Source organism: Prionailurus viverrinus, chromosome B1, assembly GCF_022837055.1.
Source record: "Prionailurus viverrinus isolate Anna chromosome B1, UM_Priviv_1.0, whole genome shotgun sequence".
Lineage (NCBI taxonomy): Eukaryota > Metazoa > Chordata > Mammalia > Carnivora > Felidae > Prionailurus > Prionailurus viverrinus.
Genome location: NC_062564.1, coordinates 124,457,405 through 124,480,273, shown reverse-complemented (window position 1 = coordinate 124,480,273; position 22,869 = coordinate 124,457,405). Strand labels below are relative to the sequence as shown.

At 35.5% G+C, this 22,869-nt stretch overlaps 1 protein-coding gene and 1 pseudogene across 1 annotated transcript in view; one reads left to right on the top strand and one right to left on the bottom strand.

Moving 5' to 3' along the window:
* Positions 1-22,869, bottom strand: part of STPG2 (sperm tail PG-rich repeat containing 2) — a 549,400-nt gene that overhangs the window by 34,160 nt on the left and 492,371 nt on the right. The window lies entirely within an intron of this gene.
* Positions 13,792-15,063, top strand: LOC125163749 (60S ribosomal protein L7a-like; annotated as a pseudogene).

Here is a 22,869-nt window from a genome sequence, read left to right as displayed (position 1 = left end):
TACAAGATTTGTCAAATATCTAAATATAAAAACAAATACTTTGAAACTATTAGAAGGATAGAAAGGCTCACCCAAGCCTTTGGATATATGTATATGTCCATACATATGTGTGTGTGTACATATATACACATATGTATACATATATATATGTATGTATGTAAATATATACGTATAAGAAATATATATAAAAGACACTTAGGGATAGGAAATGATTACTTAAACAACAAGCAAGAAGTAAAATGAATAAAAAGGTTGCCAATTTTGAAGTGCTGATGGCATGTAAGTCTAGAGATTTTTGTCAACTCTAAAGTTAAGGGACAAAGCTATTATTATGAATATATGTCAGAGTACCTTAGCGTGACCACTTTATCCTCATCAAAATGCATCAGACCATAAATAGAATAAAGTGCGAAATCTGTATGATAGATATAGCAAAATAAATTCTCAGTTTACTCAAAACCCTTGATTAAAAATAAATTCTACAGTGTACTACCTCAAGACGAATAACTTGGTAGACTATGAATGCTCTTTAGACTCTGGCATTCTGATATTAAGTGCTAAATTTACTACATTGTAGCTGAATAATTGAAACAGCTACAGAATTGAGCAGCATCAATATTTCAAAAATAGAAGTCCTAAAGGCATACCATAAATTTTGCAAATGACATATCTGATAAAGGGTTAGTATCCAAAATCTATAATGTATTAAACTCAATACCAAAATACAAAATAATCCAGTTAATAAATGAGTAGAAGACATGAATAAACATTTTCCAAAGAAGACATACAGATGTCTAACAGATACATGAAAAGATGCTCAACATCACTCATCATCAGGGAAACACAAATTAAAACTACAATAAGATATCACCCCACACCTGTCAGAATAGCTAAAATCAACAGCACAAGAAATAACAGGTGTTGGTAAGGATGTGGAGAAACGGCAAAACTCTTACACTTTTGGCTGGAATGCACTGATGCAGCCATTCTGGAAAACAGTATGAATGTTCTTCAAAAAGTTAAAAATAGGACTACCCTACAATCCAGCAATTGCACTACTAGGTATTATCCTATAATACAAAAATACAGATTTGAAGGGATACATGCACCTGATGTTTATAGCAGCATTATCAACAATAGCCAAATTATGGAAAGAACCCAAATGCCCATATACTGATGAATGGAAAAAGAAGAGGTGGTGTGTGTGTGTGTGTGTGTGTGTGTGTGTGTGTGTGTGTATAATGGAATATTACTCAGCCATAAAAAGAATGAATGAAATCTTGCCATTTGCAATGACATGGATGGAGCTAAAGTGTATTATGCTAAGCAAAATAAGGCAGTAAGAGAAAGCCAAATACCATATGATTTCACTCATATGTGGGTTTTAAGAGATGAAATGGTTGAACACAGGGGAAAAAGGAGAGAGAGGCAAACCATAAAAAAGACTTGTAACTAAAGAGAACAAACTGAGGATTGCTGGAAAGTAGGTGGGCAGGGGGATGGGTTAAATGGGTGATGGAGGAGGAGAAGAAGATGGTGGCGTAGCAGGATGCGGGGTTCACCTCTTCCTGCTGATCACTTAGATTCCACCCACACCTGCCTAAACAACCCAGAAAACTGCCAGAAGACTAGCAGAACAGACTCTCCAGAGCCAAGCATAGACAAGAGGCCCACAGAAGAGGCTAGGAAGGGCAGAGAGGAGGTGCATGCTACATGGACTGGCAGGACGGAGCTGGGGCAGTGGAGGGGCAGTTGCCTGGCAAGGCGGAATCCCGGAGTCTGGTTTGCAAAAGCAGAGGCACCAGACTGTGTGAGTTCTGACAGCCAGCGGGACTTAACATCTGGAATGTTATAAATCAACAGCTCTGCTCGGAGAGAGGGAGGGCAAGAGGACACTGGGAGGGAGAGGCGTTGATCCCCAGAAGACAGAGCTCAGCTCGGCAGGGAACAAAGGCGCTGGCCAGCGCCATCTCCCTCTCCCATCCCCTAGCCGAAACCCCAAAGGGAACCAGTTCACCAAACTTGCTTGCATCCCACAAACACCCAATGCTGTGCTTCTGTGGATCCATCCCTCCGACCCGGTTGGCCTCCCTCCCAGTGCTGCAGGGCCCTCCTGCAGGGGACCACTGAGGGCAAAGCAAGCTGAGCCTGCCCCTCCCGCCCCTGTGCACATTGCTGGTCAACCCCAGCTAATACACCAGATGCCATCAAAGCAGCACCACAAGCCTGGCACTGTGCAAGTAGCCAAGACAGGGAGCCACACCACTCCACAGTGAGCCCTGCCCCTGGGAGAGGGGAAAAGGTACACACCAGTCTGACTGTGGCCCCAGCGGTGGGCTGGGGACAGACATCAGGTATGACTGTGGCCACACCTACCAACACAAGTTACTCCAGACAGCACAGGGGAGGTGCCCTGCAGTTCCGCACCACCCCAGAGACTATCCAAAATGACGAAACGGAAGAATTCTCCTCAAAAGAAACTCCAGGAAGTAGCGACAGCTAATGAATTGATCAAAAATGATTAAAGCAATATAATGGAACAAGAATTTAGAATAATAGTCATAAAATTAATTGCTGCTCGGCTTGAAAAAAGTAGGGAGGACAGCAGAGAATCTATTGCTACAGAGATCAAGGGACTAAGAAATAGTCATGAGGAGCTAAAATGCTATAAATGAGGTGCAAAATAAAATGGAGGCAACCACAGCTCGGATTGAAGAGACAGAGGAGAGAATAGGTGAATTGGAAGATAAAATTATGGAAAAAGAGGAAGCTGAGAGAAGGAGAGATAAAAAAATCCAGGAGTATGAGGGAAGAATTAGAGAACTAAGTGATGCAATCAAATGCAACAACATCCATATAATAGGAATTCCAGAAGAGGAAGAGAGAGAGAAAGGGGCTGAAGGTATACTTGAACAAATCATAGCTAGAACTTCCCTGATCTGGGGAAGAAACCAAAAAGCATTTGGCAAATTTTAATAAATATTCATGGTAAAAATTCTCAGCCAACTAGAAACAGAAGAAATTGTTTTCAACCTGATAAACAGCATCTATGAAAAACTTAAAACTAACATATTTATTTATAAAAGACTGAATGCTTTTCCCATAAAATGAGAAAGTAGGGAAGGATGTCTGTTTTCACATCTTCTATTCAACATGACATTAGAGTTCCTAGGCATTGTAATAAGACAAAACAATAAATAATAATAATAATAGGCATATTGATTGGAAAAGATTGCCTTTAACTGTCTTTAATTCATAGACAAAATTGAAAGTCCATGTGGAAAATCAAAGAAATTTACAAAACAGACACTAGAATTAATAAATGAGTTTAGCAATGTCACAAAATAGAAGGTCAAGATCAATTGTGTTTAAATATTAAGCAGAAATACTGGAACATGAAGTCAGAATAAAGCATTTAACAAAATATGTATTAGACTTATACACTGAAAATATAAAACACTGATGAGAAAAACTTTAAAAATTTCTAATAAATAGAGATTTATATGTCATTCATAGAGTGGAAGATGCTAAAATGTTCTCTCTAAAATGATCTATAGATGAAACACAGTACAAATATCAGCAGGCTTCTTTTTAGACTTGATACACTGTTTCTAAAATTTATATAGAAATTCAAATGACCTAAAATGACAAAAACAATTGTGAATAAGGGAAGCTGACACTACCTGATTTCAAGATTTAGTCTATAACTACAGTAATCAAAATAGTTTGGAGTTTGTATAAGGACAGACATAGATAAGTAGAGCAGAACAGAATTCACAAACCGACAACATATATGATGTGTTCATATTTTATGTAGGTGCCAAGGTTGTTCGATGTAGAAAGAAAAATAGTTTCAACAAACATTTCTGGAACAATTTTTTATATCCAATGCCAACAAAAGGTTTTCTTTCTGTAGGTCATGCCATATACGAAAATTAAATTTGAAATGGTTCTTAGATATAAATATAAGTACTACAGCTACAGAAATTCTTGGGGAAAAAAACTAGTAGAAAATCTTTGTGTCCTTGAGTAAAGCAAAAATGTCTTATATACGATACAAAATTATGTACCATACAATACAAAAACTGTTAATTTGGACTCCATCAAAATTTGTTTAAATGTTCTTCAAAAGAAACTACAGATCTGGAAAATTAAAAACCAAGCCACAGCCTGGGAAAAAAATATTTTAAAAACATAGTATCTTAGTAAGAATTATAACCAGAGTATATATATATGTTAAAAAAATCCTATAGTCAATAATAAGAAGGCAAAAATCAATGAAGTAGTGACAAATATTCTCTCCTGTCCAAACTCTAGTCAGGCTCTTCTGAGCCCTTTATTGTCTAGGCCTCAACCTTGGCTTATAAATCCCTGAATAAAATAGGTCAAAGCCACTAAAAGTGACTGTAGCTCCCCTTAAAGTGTCTGCCTGAGAAAACTGACAAAACAGTTACCCATTTTTCAGACTATGCCACCAAGAGTTTCTTGTTGGTACGTGTCAACACTTGCAGATGGAGTCCCTGTCTCCCAGCTTCTGTGGGAGGGTGGCAGCCTAGCTTTGATAAGTGTGCCAGTTAATAAACCAATGCGGGTTTCACAGGACCAGTCTCTCTTCCCATTTTTTGCAATTTTTCATTTCCCTGACTCTACTCGGCCCCTATTCATCTCCCTCCATATTCCTCTGTTCTCCCCTTAAAACACCCAGTTACTTCTGTACAATCAAAGTTGAGTTCACTTCACACTGGACTCTTTTCCCTAGTGTAATAACATATTACTGATTAAAATCTGTCCTTACCACTTTGCTGTCTGCCTTTGTTTGCCTTTGACATTAGGCAAAATATATGAATAGGCATTTCACAGAAGATTATAAACAACAAATAAACAGATGGAAAGGTGCTCAATATTGTTAATCATATGGAAAATGGAAATTCAAGCTACACACCTACTGCAATGGCTAAAATTAAAAAGAAAGTATCAAATGTTGATCATGACAAGGAGCAGCTGACACTGTCATACATCTCTAGTGGGAATGCACAATTTTTCAGCCACTGTGGAAACTTCTTTGGCAGTCTTTTGTGAAGTTAAATACATGCTCACTGATATCACTCTACCCATTTACCCAAGAGAAATGAAAACATATGTTCACATAATAAGTTGAACTCAAATGTCCATAACTGTTTCAGTCACAGTAGCTTAAAACTTGAAGCAACTCTAATACCTCATCAACTTTTGAATGTATAAACAATACATTGTATAGTTATTACTGAAATGCGATTGAACAATAAAAAAAGAACAAGCTATTGACTCATTGAACAACAGAGAAATCCAAAAACTATTATACTAAGTGAAAAAAAGAGGCAAAAGTCCACATATGCTATGATTCAATCTACATGAATTTCTAAAAGATAATAATAATCACAGAAAGTAGAACAGTGGCTGCTAAAGGCGATAGGTCATTGAAAGAAAACTCACTGTAAGGAAGTGTTGGAAGGTGGGGTGGAAAGTGGGCAAATGGGTGAAGGGAGTCAAAAGGTACAAACTTCCAGTTATAAAATAAAGTCATGGGGATACAATGTACAGCATGACAACTATAGTTAATATTGTGCTGCATATTTGAAAGTTGCTAAGAGAGTACATCTGAAAACCTCTCACTGAGGCACGTGGGTGGCTCAGTCAGGTGAGCATCCAACTTTGGCTCAGGTCATGATATCATGTTTGTGGGTTTGAGCCCCATATCAGGCTCTGTGATGACAGCTCAGAGCTTGGAGCCTGCTTTGGATTCTGTGTCTCCCTCTCTCTCTACGCCTCCCCTGCTTGTGCTCTGTTTTTCTCTGTTTCTTAAAAATTAAAATAAAAAATTTTAAAAAAGGTTAAAAAAAAGTCTCATTACAAAAAAATTCTGTAACAATGTATGGTGACAAATGCTAACTAGACTTATTGTGGTGGTCATTTCACAATATATATAAATATCGAAAAATTATTTTGTACATCTGAAACTGATATAATGTATGTCAATTGTACCTCAATAAAAACAAATAAATAAGCGATGGAAATGTTCTATTATATGATTTTGGTGGTGGCTATAGAACTATTAAAGATCATCGAATCAAACCTTTAAATTTAATTTTAAAATGTTATATGAATAGAATATCAATAAACCGGGGCGCCTGGGTGGCTCAGTTGGTTAAACGGCCGACTTCGGCTCAGGTCATGATCTCGCAGTCCCTGAGTTCGAGCCCCGCGTCGGGCTCTGTGCTGACAGCTCAGAGCCTGAAGCCTGTTTCAGATTCCGTGTCTCCCTCTCCCTGACCCTCCCCCGTTCATGCTTTGTCTCTCTGTGTCTCAAAAATAAATAAACGTTAAAAAAATTTAAAAAAAGAATATAAATAAACCTAATTAATAAATTAATCATTTCTTGATACTTATGTCTATTGAAAGAATAAAAAATGCCACTAGAAAAAACCCCACATTTTATTGATTGCAAGACACCCATTTTTCAATATCTTTAAAACTACAACACATCTTACAATGCATCGGTTTTTTTTCTTTTCCTTCCCTTTTTTTCCTTCCCTTCCCTTCCCTTCCCTTCCCTTCCCTTCCCTTCCCTTCCCTTCCCTTCCCTTTCCTTCCCTTCCCTTCCCTTTTTCTTTCTTTCCCTCTTTCTCTTTTTCTTTCTTTCTTTCTTTCTTTCTTTCTTTCTTTCTTTCTTTCTTTCTTTCTTTTGAGAGAGGCAATGGAAGAGAGGGGCAAAAGGAGAGGGAGAGATAGAATCTTAAGCTGGATCCATGCTGTGCATAGATCCAGCAGGACTGGATCTCACAACCATAAGATCATGACCTGAGCCAAAATCAAGAGTTGGACACCTAACCGACTGAGCCACACAGATGCCCCAATGTATGGTTTCTTAAAGTCAAAATGGGAAATATTTTTTCTTTCTTAGTATTATATGAAGTAATGAGGCATCTAACACTGGATGGCATATTAGATTCAATGAAATATGGTAATACTAAAAGGTTGAATTAAGCTAATTCTACCATTTATGTTTATGCTATGTGTGTTTCAGGAAAACACACACATACATATAGATATATCACGAGTAATCTGCTTTTTAATTATTTTTTTCAAAATTAGAGAAAATATAGAATATAATAGAAACCTATGTATTTACCATCCATAATTATTAAAATTTCCATTTACAAGAAAAGCATACCGTTCATCCCTTCTCCCCTTTCCTTTTCTTACCATAGAAATAACTATACTCCTGAATATGTCACATGTTCTTTATACCCATATTATTATATTTTGTATTCATAGCAAGAAATAACGAAGTTGTGGGCCTCAACATAATAGAATACTATCTAACAGTCAAAATAAATGAATTAAATTGACATGTATCAACAGAGATCAATCTTGAGAACTTAAATTAGGAGAAAAATCAAATAATAAGTGTATGATAATTATAATACCAAAATACTTTAGGCTGTTTTCTATGTGCTAGGCACTGTTCTAAGCTTGCTACATATATTAAAAATACACATATAAACTCATTTAATCCTGAGAAAAGCTCTCACATTATCATCATCCCAGTTTACATATGAGGAAAGTGAGGTATAGATGGATTAAGTGTTTTGCTGAAGATTAAACAGCTAATAATTAATTTACTCTTAGTTTGTCTGTCCCCAGAATCTGAGCTCTTAGCCACTCTAATATGTGTAAATATAGTATTGACCTACATTGCTATAATAAATAGACAGTCACAATAAATATGTCTTATTCAGATAAGATTGAGAACAAATGCTTCAGGTCAGCAAGGTGGATGGGGTGAGGGCAGTGTATAAGGTATTCAGTCTCTCTGGAACCCAGACTTAGAGCAAACCCACCATCTTCAAAACCTGGCTTCCTAGAGGACTCTGGCAATCCCCATTGAACAGAAAGAAAAATAGTATAGAGGACAAAATAGCATAGAGGACAAACAATGTGTAAGAGCCAGGCCTGGAAGTGGTAGATATCATATCTACGCACATTCCAATGACTAAAATTCAGTTATTTGGCCACAGTAACCATATGAGAACTTCCGTCAGGAGCTCAGATTTATGACCTCTCAGTTTTCTTTTTTCTGATATTAACTCTCCTTTTTCCTGAACACTAATAATTGGCAAAAAGCACACAAACAAATGCACTAAAAAGCAAGTAAATATGTATATGAGTAAATATGTATATGACTATGTATAGAGTTGAGAACTTAGTTAATATAACCTCAACTGGCTTGGCAAATGTATTTTTGATTCTCTTTCTGTTTCACTAACTTAAAAATTTTTAGAATTTTTTTTGACAGTTGAAGTTATTGTCACTGTTAATTCATTCTAAATTTATGGTGGTGTGTTAACCTCATCTTAGTTGAGCCCTAAGTTTAGTCAGAAACTCACAAAATTTGCCTAGCTGGATTTCAGAATTGTTATGGACCGATGATTCCTATGTGTCTTCTGTCCTTCTCTCTCCCTCCTTATGTGTATTTACTGAGGTCATCCTATCTTGTTCTCCCCCACTGTATGTTGGATAAAGACAGGAAAAATTCCCTTTCTAGTTTATAAGTCTTGTATTAAGTAAAGCTATATTTAAGGAGCTACCACTTAGGTAACAGCCCTGAGAAGCACCATCACAAATTGATAAGATTTAGATGATGAGATGATAGACTTCAAGCTAATGCTATAATGGGATGAGACTTTTGGGAAAGAAGAGAGAATTTTTCATATGGGCAGAATTTGAATATTTATGGTCAGAGAACAGAGAGTGGTAGCTGCAAAGATAGCTATATATCGCTTATTCCACAAGCTTGTCTGCAATGTGACATTAATAGTCTTCCATCATAATAAATGTACAGAATGATACAAAATTAAGAAAAAAATATATGTCAATATGTACTCAGACATCCTAAATCCAAAATTAAGCTATACCCATTGTAGACAATATAAATGAGAAAAAAGAATATAAAACAAATATCAAAGCAAATATTTTTGACATAGTTAACGAATGACAGAGCTTTAGCTGAAAAGTGTTTCAGTTAATCTTGATAACAAATTTTTAGTACTTGTATTTTTAGTGTTATTTTCAGAGAATAATTGTTTATTTACAAATATATAATAATGGATATATAGGAGCACCTGGGTGGCTCAGTCAGTTAAGTGTCCAACTCAATATCAGCTCAGGTCATGATTTCACAGTTCGTTAGATCAAGCCCCTTTGTCAGTGAAGAGACTGCTTGGGGATTCTCTCTCTCCTGTTTCTCTGCCCCTCTCCCACTTGCACACTCTCTCCCTCTCTCAAAATAAATAAATAAACTTAAAAAATAATGGATATATAAGCTATATATGAAGATAAATTTACTTTATTGAGCTTATTAACATCTGGATGTATCTGTAAGTAGCTATTGTCCACATGAGCCTAAATATTTGTAGGCTTATTTTCCTTAAGTTTCAGTCATATGATAGAAGTGAGAGAACTATTTTTTATGTTCTCTATAGATTTCATGGACCTGTTAAATAAATATTCAAAAAATAATTTACACACACAGACACACATATATATGTTGAAAACTCACAAAGAGCAAATGTGTTTTATAAATTCTACATGACTAAATTAACAAAGGCCAATTTGTTCAGTACTGTCATTTTCTGTTTTTTTTTTTACCCTAAACATGAAAGTGCACTAAAAGAACCTACTTATGTGCCCGAAAAAGGAAGAAGGTGTTTTCAATCAGCAACACATTGTAAAGACAAAGCAAAAAAGTTAGCAATTTTTTGTTTCATTTTAACAATTACAAATTTCTGCTTTTACCAATATAGAGTTTTCACAGTTGAACAGAATGTTTTCTGTATCTCAAGGCAGACAAAATAGAACTGCCTTAGGAAAAAAAAAATTATTAAACACACCTCCCCCCAAGACACACACTGAACTCAGAATTACACAGCATGGCCCTAGTCTCAAAAGATTGTGATTTGCTTTGCAGCACAATGTTTCCTGCTGTTACAAAAAAAAATATGTAAGCTTTGTTTCATGAAAAAGCTTTAACCTGAGAATTACTGCACCACCATGGTTACTCAGTGAAATATATTGCATAATCTACAAGGTAGCAAGAAAACATTAGGTTTGGAAAATAAAATGATCTTTCTGTTGGAAAATCATCCATATGCCCCCCATGCATGTGTAGATACCTAAGCAGTTTACCACATTCTCTCAGAAACATCTTAACTATGAAGGAAGTTCCCACAGAGAAGTATGTGAATCCCAGCAGTGTGCAAATCACTTCTCTTATCTAATAATCTCTTACAAATATACCTTTGGTTGTTCTTTGACTTTCCTAAAGGTGAGACTCACCACAGGCATTCATTTTGTCTGCCAAATATTTTTTCAGAAGCTGTTTGCTTTTATGCTGTTATACCTGAGATGGGAGCTCATGACTCCATGAGAGAAGAGAAAGCAACATTCATATTCAAATGCTAAGAAAAATAAAGTAAGCTTCTCATGTTTAATTCCATCGCTTTTTAAAAAAGCAGGAATTCTTCTGTTTTACATAGGATGAAAGAAGCATTATACAAAGTGGTTTATACAAGACAAATAAGTATTATTTAAAATAAAAATGATGAAATATTTTTGAAATATTACTTATTTCCATTACTTCCCAAGTATTAAAGATAACAAGACAGAAAACACATGCACATAGCGTACATGCACAGAGGTTCCCAATTCAACCTGAAAAAAGCTAGAATTCAGTCTATAAAGCTGTTGATAAACAAGTCCTTTATATGTCTAATTATAGTCATTTTACTATAGCATCTAAAAGAACCAGTAATTTAATACATGTCAGTTATTTAACGTTATTGATTAGGTTACATAAAACATGTAACATTGATATAAATGTTCTATATAAGTTCTAATATAGTTGGAAAAGGCAATACTTTTCCACCCTATCATGTTTTCCAAATTATTTTTCAAATTTTAAGGAATTACCTGCCAAAATAAATCCCATTAACAGAGAAAGCTATACTTAGTTTATTTAAATTGAAGAATTTAAACATTTAAACATACATCTCTGTTCATTTCTATTAATTAAATTATTTTTAATTATCTATACTCAATATAAAATTACTACTTAGAAACTATAATTAAAATATTGCTGTGCTAAGTTAGAACTTAAAAAATTAGCAATGTAAATAGTAATATTCCATGTATCTATGCCACATACTTTGCCTTCTTTTTGCTACACTCTTACAGAGCTATTGTTTAGTATTTCTGTCTGAGAAATGCATATGATTTCAAAATATTAATAAGGAAAACAAAGTAGCAACCTATCACTATGAATTTTTCTATTCTTTCTCTATTCATATACGTATTTTCCTGATTCCTCTTTTTTATGGTCTCTATGTCTTCTGTTATTTGTTCCATTTCTTTTGTTGCCTCAGTGTTACTTATAGATGCTGGAGCTTAACAAATTTTAATGGTAACAGCCTGAGAATCAGTTCCCCTAACCACGTGCAGGAAGGGGAGTAGAGAGAAGCAGTTATAGATAGTCTTGGCAAAACAAACCATGGGGAAAATTCAGAATCCCACTGACCTTTTCTGTTTCTGGAGATGGAGGTATGTAATTAAGGCATTTGTTTATTAGGTGAAAGGATTTTGTTTATATTTAAATTCAGTTTATTTAAAAATTTCTTTTTAATGTTTATTTATTTTTGAGACAGAGAAAGACAGAGCATGAGTGGGGGAGGGGCAGAGAGAAAGAGACACAGAATCCGAAACAAGCTCCAGGCTCTGAGCTGTCAGCACAGAGCCTGACGCGGGGCTCAAACCCACGAACCATGAGATCATGACCCGAGCTGAAGTCAGCGCTCAACCGACTGAGCCACCCAGGCGCCCCTAAATTCATTTTATTTTCATTCTAGTATAATAAACCTACTATGTTATATTAGTTTCAGGTGTACAATATAGTGATTCAACAATTCCATACATTACTCAGTGCTCATCACATTAAGTGTACTCTTAATTCCCTTCAGTGAAGTGATTTTAAAAGAAATATTCAACTTAGTCTTGTGGGTCGATTATAGGATAGGCATTTTCAAACTATTACTCAGTTTTCATTCCTGAAGCAAATCATATTGCCCATCTTTAAATGGTAGACTTAATAGCAGAGAACGTGTTCACGAGGAGTAATGTTGCTTAAACAGGTGAAGTGTTTTTCAATTTGTGTCATTTGCATGTAAGGTATTAACAAATTTTTAATAAAAAGTTCACTTGCTTCAATTTTTATATTATTAATTTCAAGAAAACCTCCTTATAAAGATCTCTTTAACATTTGGGAAACCTTTTTTGTTTTTTATTATATTTAACACTGCTGAACATTTCTGTTATTTAACTATAAAGCTTTTACAAATCACAAAACAATTGCTTTCATGTGTGAAACAAAAGAAAAATTCATAATCATACAGTTCAGGAAAATGTTATAGAAATTCTTGCAGTAAAATCTATAGCTGGAAAAATAAAAAGCAGCCTGAAAAAATTATCATAATGGTATCGAAACTTGCAACAAATAACTGCATGCTTTAACTAAAATAAGAAACAAAGACACAAAAACATGCCAATAGCACGGATTTTTGGCTTATTTTTAAATATTGCTGTACTTCTTTTTTTCTGATTTTTTTTAATGTTTGTTTATTTTTGAGAGAAAGAGAGAAACAGAGTGTGAGCAGGGGAGAGGCACAGAAAGCAGACACAGAATCCGAAGTAGCCTCCACGCTCTGTGCTGTCAGCACAGAGCCTGATGTGAGGCTCAAACTCATGAACTGTGAGATCATGACCTGAGCCGAAGTTGGATACTTAACAGACTGAGCCACCCAGGCACCCCAATATTACTGTACTTCTAAACATAAAATATAATTCATGAACTTCCTGCAAAAATAGAAGACTAAAACAGTATTGAAAAATCTCCCCCCTTTGATATTTAACAAAATGAAGAAAAATAGTAAAAATAACAAAATTCACCAGCAGGAGCCAAACTATGACAGAGATAAAATGAAAAGCCCAACCCAAAAATGTAGTAGCTAACAAAACACAAGTGATCTTAGTTTTAAAAAAAAAGGTATCATCCCTGCCCCATCTCCCCCCCAAAAAGCAATACTTAGGAAATTATGAGACAAAATTATGTAAATTCTCAACACTTTCTAATTTTGAGCGAAGCTAACTGGAGTGATTCATCAGCCCTGGGCAAATCAGGATGACTCCAAGAAAGTAAAAATAACTTACATGATACAGGGAAACATCAGTAGAGTGAGAAAGTATCACCAGGATTTTCCATATTCCAGGATATTATACTGAGTTATGTAAAAGATCTAAAAGCTATTGGAGTGCCACAGTTTTAGCTGGCATTAGTGGCCCTGACACAGAATTTAATAAAACAATAAGAAAAAGAACCCAGCTCAGATTCCATAGAGCCGCAGCTGAGGCCTAGACCTTTCACTACTTATTCTTGTATTCATTCCTTTAACCACTTTTTAGTGAGAATCTATGATGTATCTGGCACTGTTCTAGGCAGCGAAAAAAATGACAGTAAAAAATCAGACAAAAATATCTTAGTATGACAGAGTTTACATTCTAATAGTTAGACACAGCTTTTAAAAACAAACAAAACTCAAATAAGTCTACAGCCTATTAGAATAAGATAAATTGAGTGGAAGAATTAAAGGAGAGAAGAGAGAGAAGATGACAAATAAGTAACGACTGGAAGAAAGGGGATGAACCATGTACAGGCAAAGGTGAGATTCTAGGCAGTACAGACAGCAGGTGCAAAGGCAAGTGTAAGAAACAGCCAGCTCGAAGTGGTATTTACACGGAGTGAGCTAAGTGGAGATTAGAAAGTGAGATAAAAGGGTAATTGGAGTGGAAGTGGAGGCAGGTACATGGCATAGGGTCTTATACCATTGTATGTATTTTGGTTTCTATATGGAATGAGAAGTGAAGCCACTGAGTGCTTTGAACAGAGGAGAGACTTAATCTAACATATAATTAAATTGGCACATTCTGACCATGGTCCTGAGAATAGACACTAGGAAGAACAAGCGTAGAAGCCAGGAGACCCATTAGGGAATTATATGACTAATTCAGAGAAAAGAGAATGCTAGTGCTAGCAGTAGATTTAAAAAAGAGGTTAAAATTTGGATATATTTGGAAACTAGAGCCAATAGAATTTTCTGACTGATTAGATAAGGATGTGAAAGAGAGGAGTCAAGCCAGAAGTTTGGCTGTGGATATGTAAATTTTGAAATGCCCACTTAGACACCCAAATGGAGATTTGATGATTGGCGCTCAGTGAGAAAAGACCCAAGAATCTTGGCATCAGATAGGACACCAGCCCAAAAGGAACCTCACCCTCTTTGTCAAATAGCCCTGCTATATTGGTCAGCAGCAGCAAAGGGCTATTGAGGCTAACCATCTAACAGTACCTCCTGCAATAAACCAGTTCACCCAGTCCTTGGACCACCAAACAGCTACTCAACTGCTTAGGCTGACCCACAAATATAGACTAGAGACAAAGCAAGAGAAGAAGCAGAGATTGTTAGTCCAGGCTGAGAAGAAAGCTGCTGGCAAAGGGACTGTCTCCACTAAGAGGCCTCCTGTCCTTCAAGCTGAGGTTAATACTGTCACCACCTTGGTGGAAAACAAGAAGGCTTAGCTGGTAGTGATTGCACCTGATGTGGATCCCATTAAACTGGTTGTCTTCCCGCCTGCCCTGTGTCATCAGATGAGAGTTCCCTTCTGCATTACCAAGAGGAAGGCCAGGTTGGGGCATCTAGTCCACAGAGGACCTTCACCACTGTCACCTTCACACAGGTTAACTCAGAAGACAAAGGAGCTCTGGTTAAGCTGGTAGAAACCATCAGGACTAATGACAATGATAGATATGATGAGATCCACTGTCATTGCAGAGGCAACGTTCTGGGTCCAAAGCGGGTGGCTTGCATTGCCAAGTTGGAAAAGGCAAAGGCCAAAAAACTGACCACCAAACTGGGGTAAGTGTATGCTGTTGAATTTTCTGTACATAAAAGTAATAAAAAGTAGTCCTCTTCCCCCCACCAAAAAAACAAAAAACAAACAAACAAACAAAAAGATCCTTACTGGAGGTAAAACATGTGACTTCGTCAACATAAAGATAGTATATAAAGCTGACGTCAAGGTTTTGAGATAAAGAAAACAGGAAGTACAGGAAATTGAAAATCAGAGCCTAAGAGAATTCCAATAAGGGAAATCAGAAGAAACCAAAAAAGGAAATTAAACATATATGGTCAATGAAGCAGGATGGTGTCCCAGATGTTATGCACAGAAGTTTCAAGAAACGGTGTCAGGTGCTAAGTTAAATGCTGCTTGGGACGCCTGGGTGGCTCAGTTTGTTAAGTGTACAACTTTGGCTCAGGTCACAATCTCACAGATCGTGGGTTTGGGCCCGCCATCAGGCTGTGTGCTGACAGCTCAGAGCCTGGAATCTGTTTCGAATTTTGTGTCTCCCTCTCTCTCTGCCCCTCCCCTGCTTGCCCTCTCTCTCTCTCTCTCTCTCCAAAATAAATAATGCTGCTAATAGGTAAGATGAGGACTGAGAATTCACCATTGGATTTAGCCACACTGAAGTTACTGTTGGCCATTCCTGTGCAAATGTGGAGACTGAAAACCAGCTAGGCTCAAGGAAGAATAAGAGAAGAGTTGGGGAAAATGGGTATAGAAACTATGAGAAAGTTTGCAGTAAATGGAGACCAAGACATTTAGCAGTGATCAGAGGAGACGAGGGATTAAGGAAACAGTTTTTTTTTTTTAATGTGATATATAAGCCTGTCTGTCTGCAGCTGGGATTATCTAGAAGAAAAACTAATGTTGATGATGAGGGAGGTGGGGGAAACTGCTGAAGAGATGTCTTTGAGTGAGAGGAATCCTGATCTAGCACACACTGAAGGAGGAGGCCTTAGGTGGTCCAGGAAACAGTCCAGGAAACTGTCACAAGCACTTCCAAATGTGCAAGTGGAGAAAGTGTGCAGATCATAGTATTTAGCCTTTATATGTAGTAACAGAGAAAATAGTCTTTTGAAAGTCAAAAATGAGTCAAGGACGATTCAGTCACATAAATCAGAGAAATTTAAGATCTGAACAAAGCTGTCCATTTTAAGATTTTTTAAAAACGGAAAATAATTTGCATATGTAAACTATTTAAACATATTATAATAGGGAAAAAAGAAAAGAAAGAAAAGGTTTGAAGTGGAGAGAAGCAAAAGATAAAACAGAGAATGAAACATCATATGCAAAATAACACAAAGAATTTACATGAAACAGAATCCAAGGACTCAACACCTATTCTCGAGAATATTTGGAGAGATAGAAGAATTTAGAGAAATTAGGAGCTGAAATGGATCACACAGATAATAGGAAAGAAAACAAAATGAGTTGAAACATAAGATTTCACAGCTAAGGACAATAATTGAGAGGCAAAATATTCAAATGGAATGTATAGATTAGAAACAGCAAGAATCAGAATAAACATGATAAAAAGTCAAATAAGTGATAAAAAGAGAATAATGGAGGCAATTATAAGAAATTAAGAGAAAATAGAACAGATATTAAAGATTCACATTGCAAGATGATGGTAAGTAGGCACACTGACATGATCAAATATGTGAAAACTATTTATCAGAAATCTGGCAAATGGAATAAAAAAAACTTAAGAAATATAATACAATCACAGTCTCTGACATGAAGGAAGAAAATAATCTAAAGATATTACACTATAGATCAGAAAGAACTTTAACAGAATATTAACAAATGACACAGATTCTGGTTAAACTGTTCTGTGTCCATGATAAAGAATTACTTAGATAGAGGCAGAAAATGCAAGTCAATTTCTTCAAGAAGAAAAAAATCAGCTCGCCTCAAATTTCATCAAGTAACATTAAATGCCACAATACAGAGGAACAGTGTCTTCAAATTTCTGATGAGAAAAAAAAATGTACGAGTGAAGATTAGAAAGTTACCTTTGGATCTAAAGGCAAATGTCAAACATTCACATAAATGAGACAACACATGTTGAGTGCCCATGAGTTCAAGGATGGTTAAAAAATTAACTACTCAGTATTCAAATCCAGATAACCAAAAGATGACTCAAAAACTGAGAATTCAAAAACAGTTTTTTAATGATATGAACATGGTTAGTAAAGGGATGATGGTAAATATTGAATTCTTTTAGGGAACTAGGAAAACCATCTAGAAAAATTAGGGTTGCAGGAAACTCTATAATATAAACCCTGATAAAGTAAACTAGATCTAGCAACAGAATAAGTGTAAGGAATGGTAAAATGTGTAACTTTAACTTCTAGAGCAGGGGGTCACTACATGCAGATTAAATTGAAACACAATTAAAAACATTTCTTTAATGGCTATTTTCTCCCCACTATACAATTGATAGTAGGGACCATGTCTATTTTACTCCCCAGTGTGAACGGCCCCCTCTCCCCTACCATTGATGCTTAAAGTCTAGATCCAAGAATTCACTGAAGACAGAAAAGTTGTGACAGTTCATTCTATCATTGAATATTCATTTATAGCTGAAATAATTATTTACAAGGAGATGTTCTTATATACCATTTGGTTACCCAGGGGATAATTCAATTATAAAAGGATTATAAATAGTATATTCTATTGTTTTATTTGTATATATTTTTTTACTGAAAATGATGTGATTTTTAATTTATAGATAAAAGGCTCTCTGAATGATACTCAGAAAGTTTTACGAGTTTAATTTTAAAATAGATTTGAATTCACAACAGGTCTTAACACACAATGATTTCAATATATCAGTCACGCCAGAGCACAATGTGGATGACAATTACGTGATGACTCCTTAATAGTCCAAGGGGATAAAGACCTTTTTCAAATGTGGGGAAAATTAATTTTTTTTATAGTATTAACCCCTGAAAGCTATTCTCCGTTATAGACTACAATAGTAATGTCAGTTTCATATACTTTTACTTTATAAAGAACTCCCAGAGGAAGAAATTTCTGGAGGTTTTCCCAGATATATACAGCTACATTTTCTGTTGTGCTTGTAACATCTGCAAAGTATGGCACATCCAGATCCAGATTCTTATGATCATGGGGTTTCATAATTGCTTCCTCCATATTCTTTTTGAGGTAGGTCATATTCATAACCACTCCTGTAACAGTATTAGTCTTTATAATTGTACCTTTGGCCATTTGGATTGTTGCATTTCCCAAGCAGTTTCAAGTTTGCTTCCTTACTCAGAGATTTGCTGTGGAGCCAGTGGGTGGGTGGCCCCGAAGAAGACCAGGCGGCACAGTGGCTGCCTGCGGCAACCACATGCCCCACCTCCCCCCCTCCTCCTGGCCGAGCTCATGAGCTCAAGGCCTTCTACTAGGAAAGAAGTACTACTACATACAGTACGTAGTTTTCAGGATGAGTAATCAGGTCTCTGAAATGTTAGAATGGGTCACACTAGCTCAAAGAACAACTGTTAAATTTTCATAATTTCCACCAATGACTTGTTTCTATAATCAGCCATGGTGGAAGTATTTATCCCACAGAAATAGATGCTACAGCAGGAGTTATAGATAATATATTTATCTTATAATTTAGATTTGTTTGCAATGAGGAGACTTCATATTTTTCAGTAATGCTTACTTTCAAAAAATATTCATTTGAAAACATTTTAGAACAGCAAGAAAAAAGAAAGGATATTTCAAAGTGTACTGCTTACCTAATCATAATTATTGAATATATAATATCCTTGTGTATTTTATAAGATTTTAGTATGCATGTTTTTGAAAATTAAAATGCAACTTATAATTCTATTTTCCATACCGTACACTGTAATATAAGTATCTCCCATGTTTAGGTATTCAATAAACAACATTTTAATAAACTAATCCACGATATGTAATTATCTTGAATTTATTGAATATTTACATATTTTCAAAATATTCACAATTACACAAAAATTATATGAGGGATGTTTCTGTGCACTTTTCCCTTACTTTCTGGTTACTTTCTTAAATGTATCCTAGAATTTGGGTTATATAGGAAAAGAATATTAACTTCTTCAAGACTCTTTAATAAATATAACTAAAACCTATCTACAGCTTATACTCAGTGGATTCTGATTTTTATACCAAAACCACACTTTGGCATTTTTTAAATATAATTTATTGTCAAACTGGCTTCCATACAACACCCAATACTCATCCCAACAAGTGCCCTCCTCAATGCCTATCACCCACTTTCTGCTCTCCCTCACCCCCATCAACCCTCAGTTTGTTCAATGTATTTGAGTCTCTTCTGGTTTGCCTCCCTCCCTCTCTGTTTGTAACTATTTTTTCTCCTTCCCTTCCCCCATGGTCTTCTGTTAAGTTTTTCAAGATCCACATATGAGTGAACACATATGGTATCTGTCTTTTTATGACTGACTTATTTCACTTAGCATAATACCTTCCAGTTCATTCCATGTTGCTGCAAATGGCCAGGTATCATTCTTTCTCATACTTCAGCATTTTTAGACCTTGGCAAGTTTATAGAATTTGGTGAGGGGAAAGAATGTGGGGAAAAACGAACATCATTAAAAAATAATGAGAAAAATTTTAAAAGCACCCGTGAAAATAATGTTTAGCAAACAAAATATCCTATAGGTTTTAAGTTCTAAGCTATGTTCCATATAACCAATTATTATATCCAGTAGAAAAAATAGCTTCTTTGTTAAACTTTTTACTCTCTAGGAACTTAAAGTCTGAGTGTTATTTTTATCAACCTATACTGCCATTTGAAAAATAGGAAAACAGCCAACATCATATACAATGCAGCAGATTAGAAATGAAAGGGCTTATATGAAATATCTTAGGGGACTGTTAAAATAAACAGAAAGCAAAACAAAAAAAAAAAGAAAGAAAAAAGGAAAAAAATGTGTTTGAATTTTTAGCTAGAGAAAAATCCTTTTGCTTTACTAATACAGATCTCCCCCAATTTATGATGGGATCATTATGTCCCTACAAACCATCATAAGCTGAAAATATTGTAAGTCAAAAATGCATTTAATACATTTAACCTACCAAATATTATGGCTTAGGCTCGCCTGCTAAAACGTGCTCAGATCACTTACATTAACCTATAGTTAGGCAAAGTCACGTAACACAAAGCCTGTTTTATAATAAAGTGTTGAGTATCTCATGTAATTTAGTGACTACTGCACTGAAAATGAAACACATAATGGTTGTATGGTAAAAAATGGTCGTAAGTATATCAGTTATTTACCCTCAGGATTGCGTGGCTGGCTGGGAGCTGTGGCTGCTGCCACTGTCTAGCATCATGAAGCATCCTACCGCATATTACTAGCTTAGGAAATGTCCAAAATCAAAGTAAGAAGTATGGTTTTTACTGAATGCACATCATTTTCACACTACTATGAAGTCCAAAAATCCTAAGCCCAGCCATCTTAAGTTGGGGACTAGCTGTAGTCAAATGCCAAAAGAAAAACCTATATGTCCTATGGACTATTCAATGGCAACTGTAATATAATGTGTTTTGCTTTTCACAATTCTGAAAGGAAATTATTGTCACCATGTTAAAACAAGGCAAGTCCAATGTTCATGGGAATTAGGCTTGCCCTTTTTTAACAGAGCTAAAAACAAGTCTGAAGCCCAAGCACAAAAGGTCAGTCACAAATGGTAATATATTACAGAGGTATTTCTTCATTTAAGTAATCTGAGTTGGATCTTCAGCCTACAATAGCTAATCAAATAAGACTATACTAAAGTACCAATCCAACCAGATATCAAAGCATTTACTCAGGATGAACCCAAAGACATGAAAAGGGCCTAAAACTTTATTCTTCTTTATACTTTTGGTTTGTCACACTTTGCAATATCCTTGGGAGTATTTTAAATGACTCACCTCCCCTCAAGCAGCATTTTTCCTGCTTTTAAAATGATTAATCTCAGGTGCTTTTTGCTCACGATCTATCACTCCTACAATGAACAGCATCAGCAAATATGTAATCTTTAAGACACTTAATTTATCTAATTGAGAAAATGAAAATAGAAGTTGAAAACACTCAGTGGAAGATAAGTTCTGCGGATAATGGTTATTGAAATGATAGTAGTTAAAAAGAAAGGACAATTACAACAACAGCAACCAAAAAAAATGAAGAAGAGAGTTTCAGGTACAAAGGGGTGTAGGTTGAGAAAACCAGGTTTTACCAGTTACATGCTAAAAAATGAAAAGATCCTGGGTTCTCGATGGCATTATTTCAATAACTGTGCATTGAAACTGTGCACTGATATTGTTCTAATAATGAGTTATCTATTATGAATATGCAATTTCAGCAACTAGTCTATGTGAATGGTGCATGTTTTTAATAATCCACTTTACCTTTCTTATTTCTCATTTCTAAATGTAAAAATAACCTGAATACGGTTCAGTTCTACTGTATTGTGCAACTCCAGGGGGCATGCTGTATTTTAACCAAATGGGGCCCCTACATTCATGCAATGGGCAGTCCTACCTTAGATATTTATGTTCATTTTGAAGAGGCTTTTTATAGAAAGTTGATTAGCTACTATTTTTATAGATGTTTTCCCCTTACTATCACTGTTAGCAATAATACGCTTTTAAGGCCATATGTTCAATACAGCAAATAAAATATTTCTTAGCAACTGAAATATATATGTTCTTCTGTATAGAGTGCTCATTCATTCAACAGATTTTTTTTTAATCTCTAGTATGTTCCACACAATCAGATTACAAAAATGAATAAGACACTCTCATGGTCCTCAAGAAACATCTTAATTTGAGGCTATCAAACTTCAAATCACATAACTGACTTGCCTTTTCTGATTATATGCTCCCCAAACCATCTTTCAATTTTTGTAACGTAGTTTCTCACATGGCACCTAGGAAGAAAATGTGCTTACTATGAGACTTAAGTACCTGGTCTCCTAGATACCTGTATTTCTTATTATAAATTTATACTGGCATCTTAGTTATAATTAGGTTTCCCATGTAGCTTCCTTTATGTAGTACTTTAAGTAATTATAGGCCTTATTGTAAATTGATATTTGAATTTTATATATTTCTCCTGAGCTTGGTTAACATGACCCTGTCCATGAATTTTATCTGCCATGGGATGGGCATACTAGAAAATAAAATTTCTGAAATAAAATAGCTTGTGGGTAATGGTAAATTTACTAATGCCACATTTTAAAACCTCTTGGCAGTGGGGACACTGAGTAGCTCAGTTGGTTAGGTGTCCGACTTTGGCTCAGGTCATGATCTCATGGTTTGTGAGTTCAAGCCCTACGATGGGCTGTGTAGTGACAGCTAGGAGCCTGGAGCCTGCTTTGGATTCTGTGTCTCCCCTCTGTCTGCCCCTCTCCTGCTTGTACTTTCTCTCTCTCTCTCTCTCTCTCTCTCTCTCTCTCTCTCTCTCAAAAATAAGTGACCATTAAAAACATAATGATAATAAAAATAAAACCTCTTTGGAGTTACCAACCTAAGCTTCTCTAGGTAATCTACCTCTTCCTTTAGATCAGTGAACCAATTTAATATTTGACAGTAAATAAAATACTAGGTTAAATACTGGAGTTCCTGAACCAATTATAATTTCTGTATACAAAATTATAGCTCCAAACTTGATGTATTTCCTCTTAAATCTGTATATTTCTTTTGAATAAGTGTATACTTAAAGCACATTTAGCGGACTGCTTCTTCCTACCATACCATCTACAGTCCTTAGGCCTACTAACTATAATCTTAAATGCAAAAAAAGTTAAATTCCAATT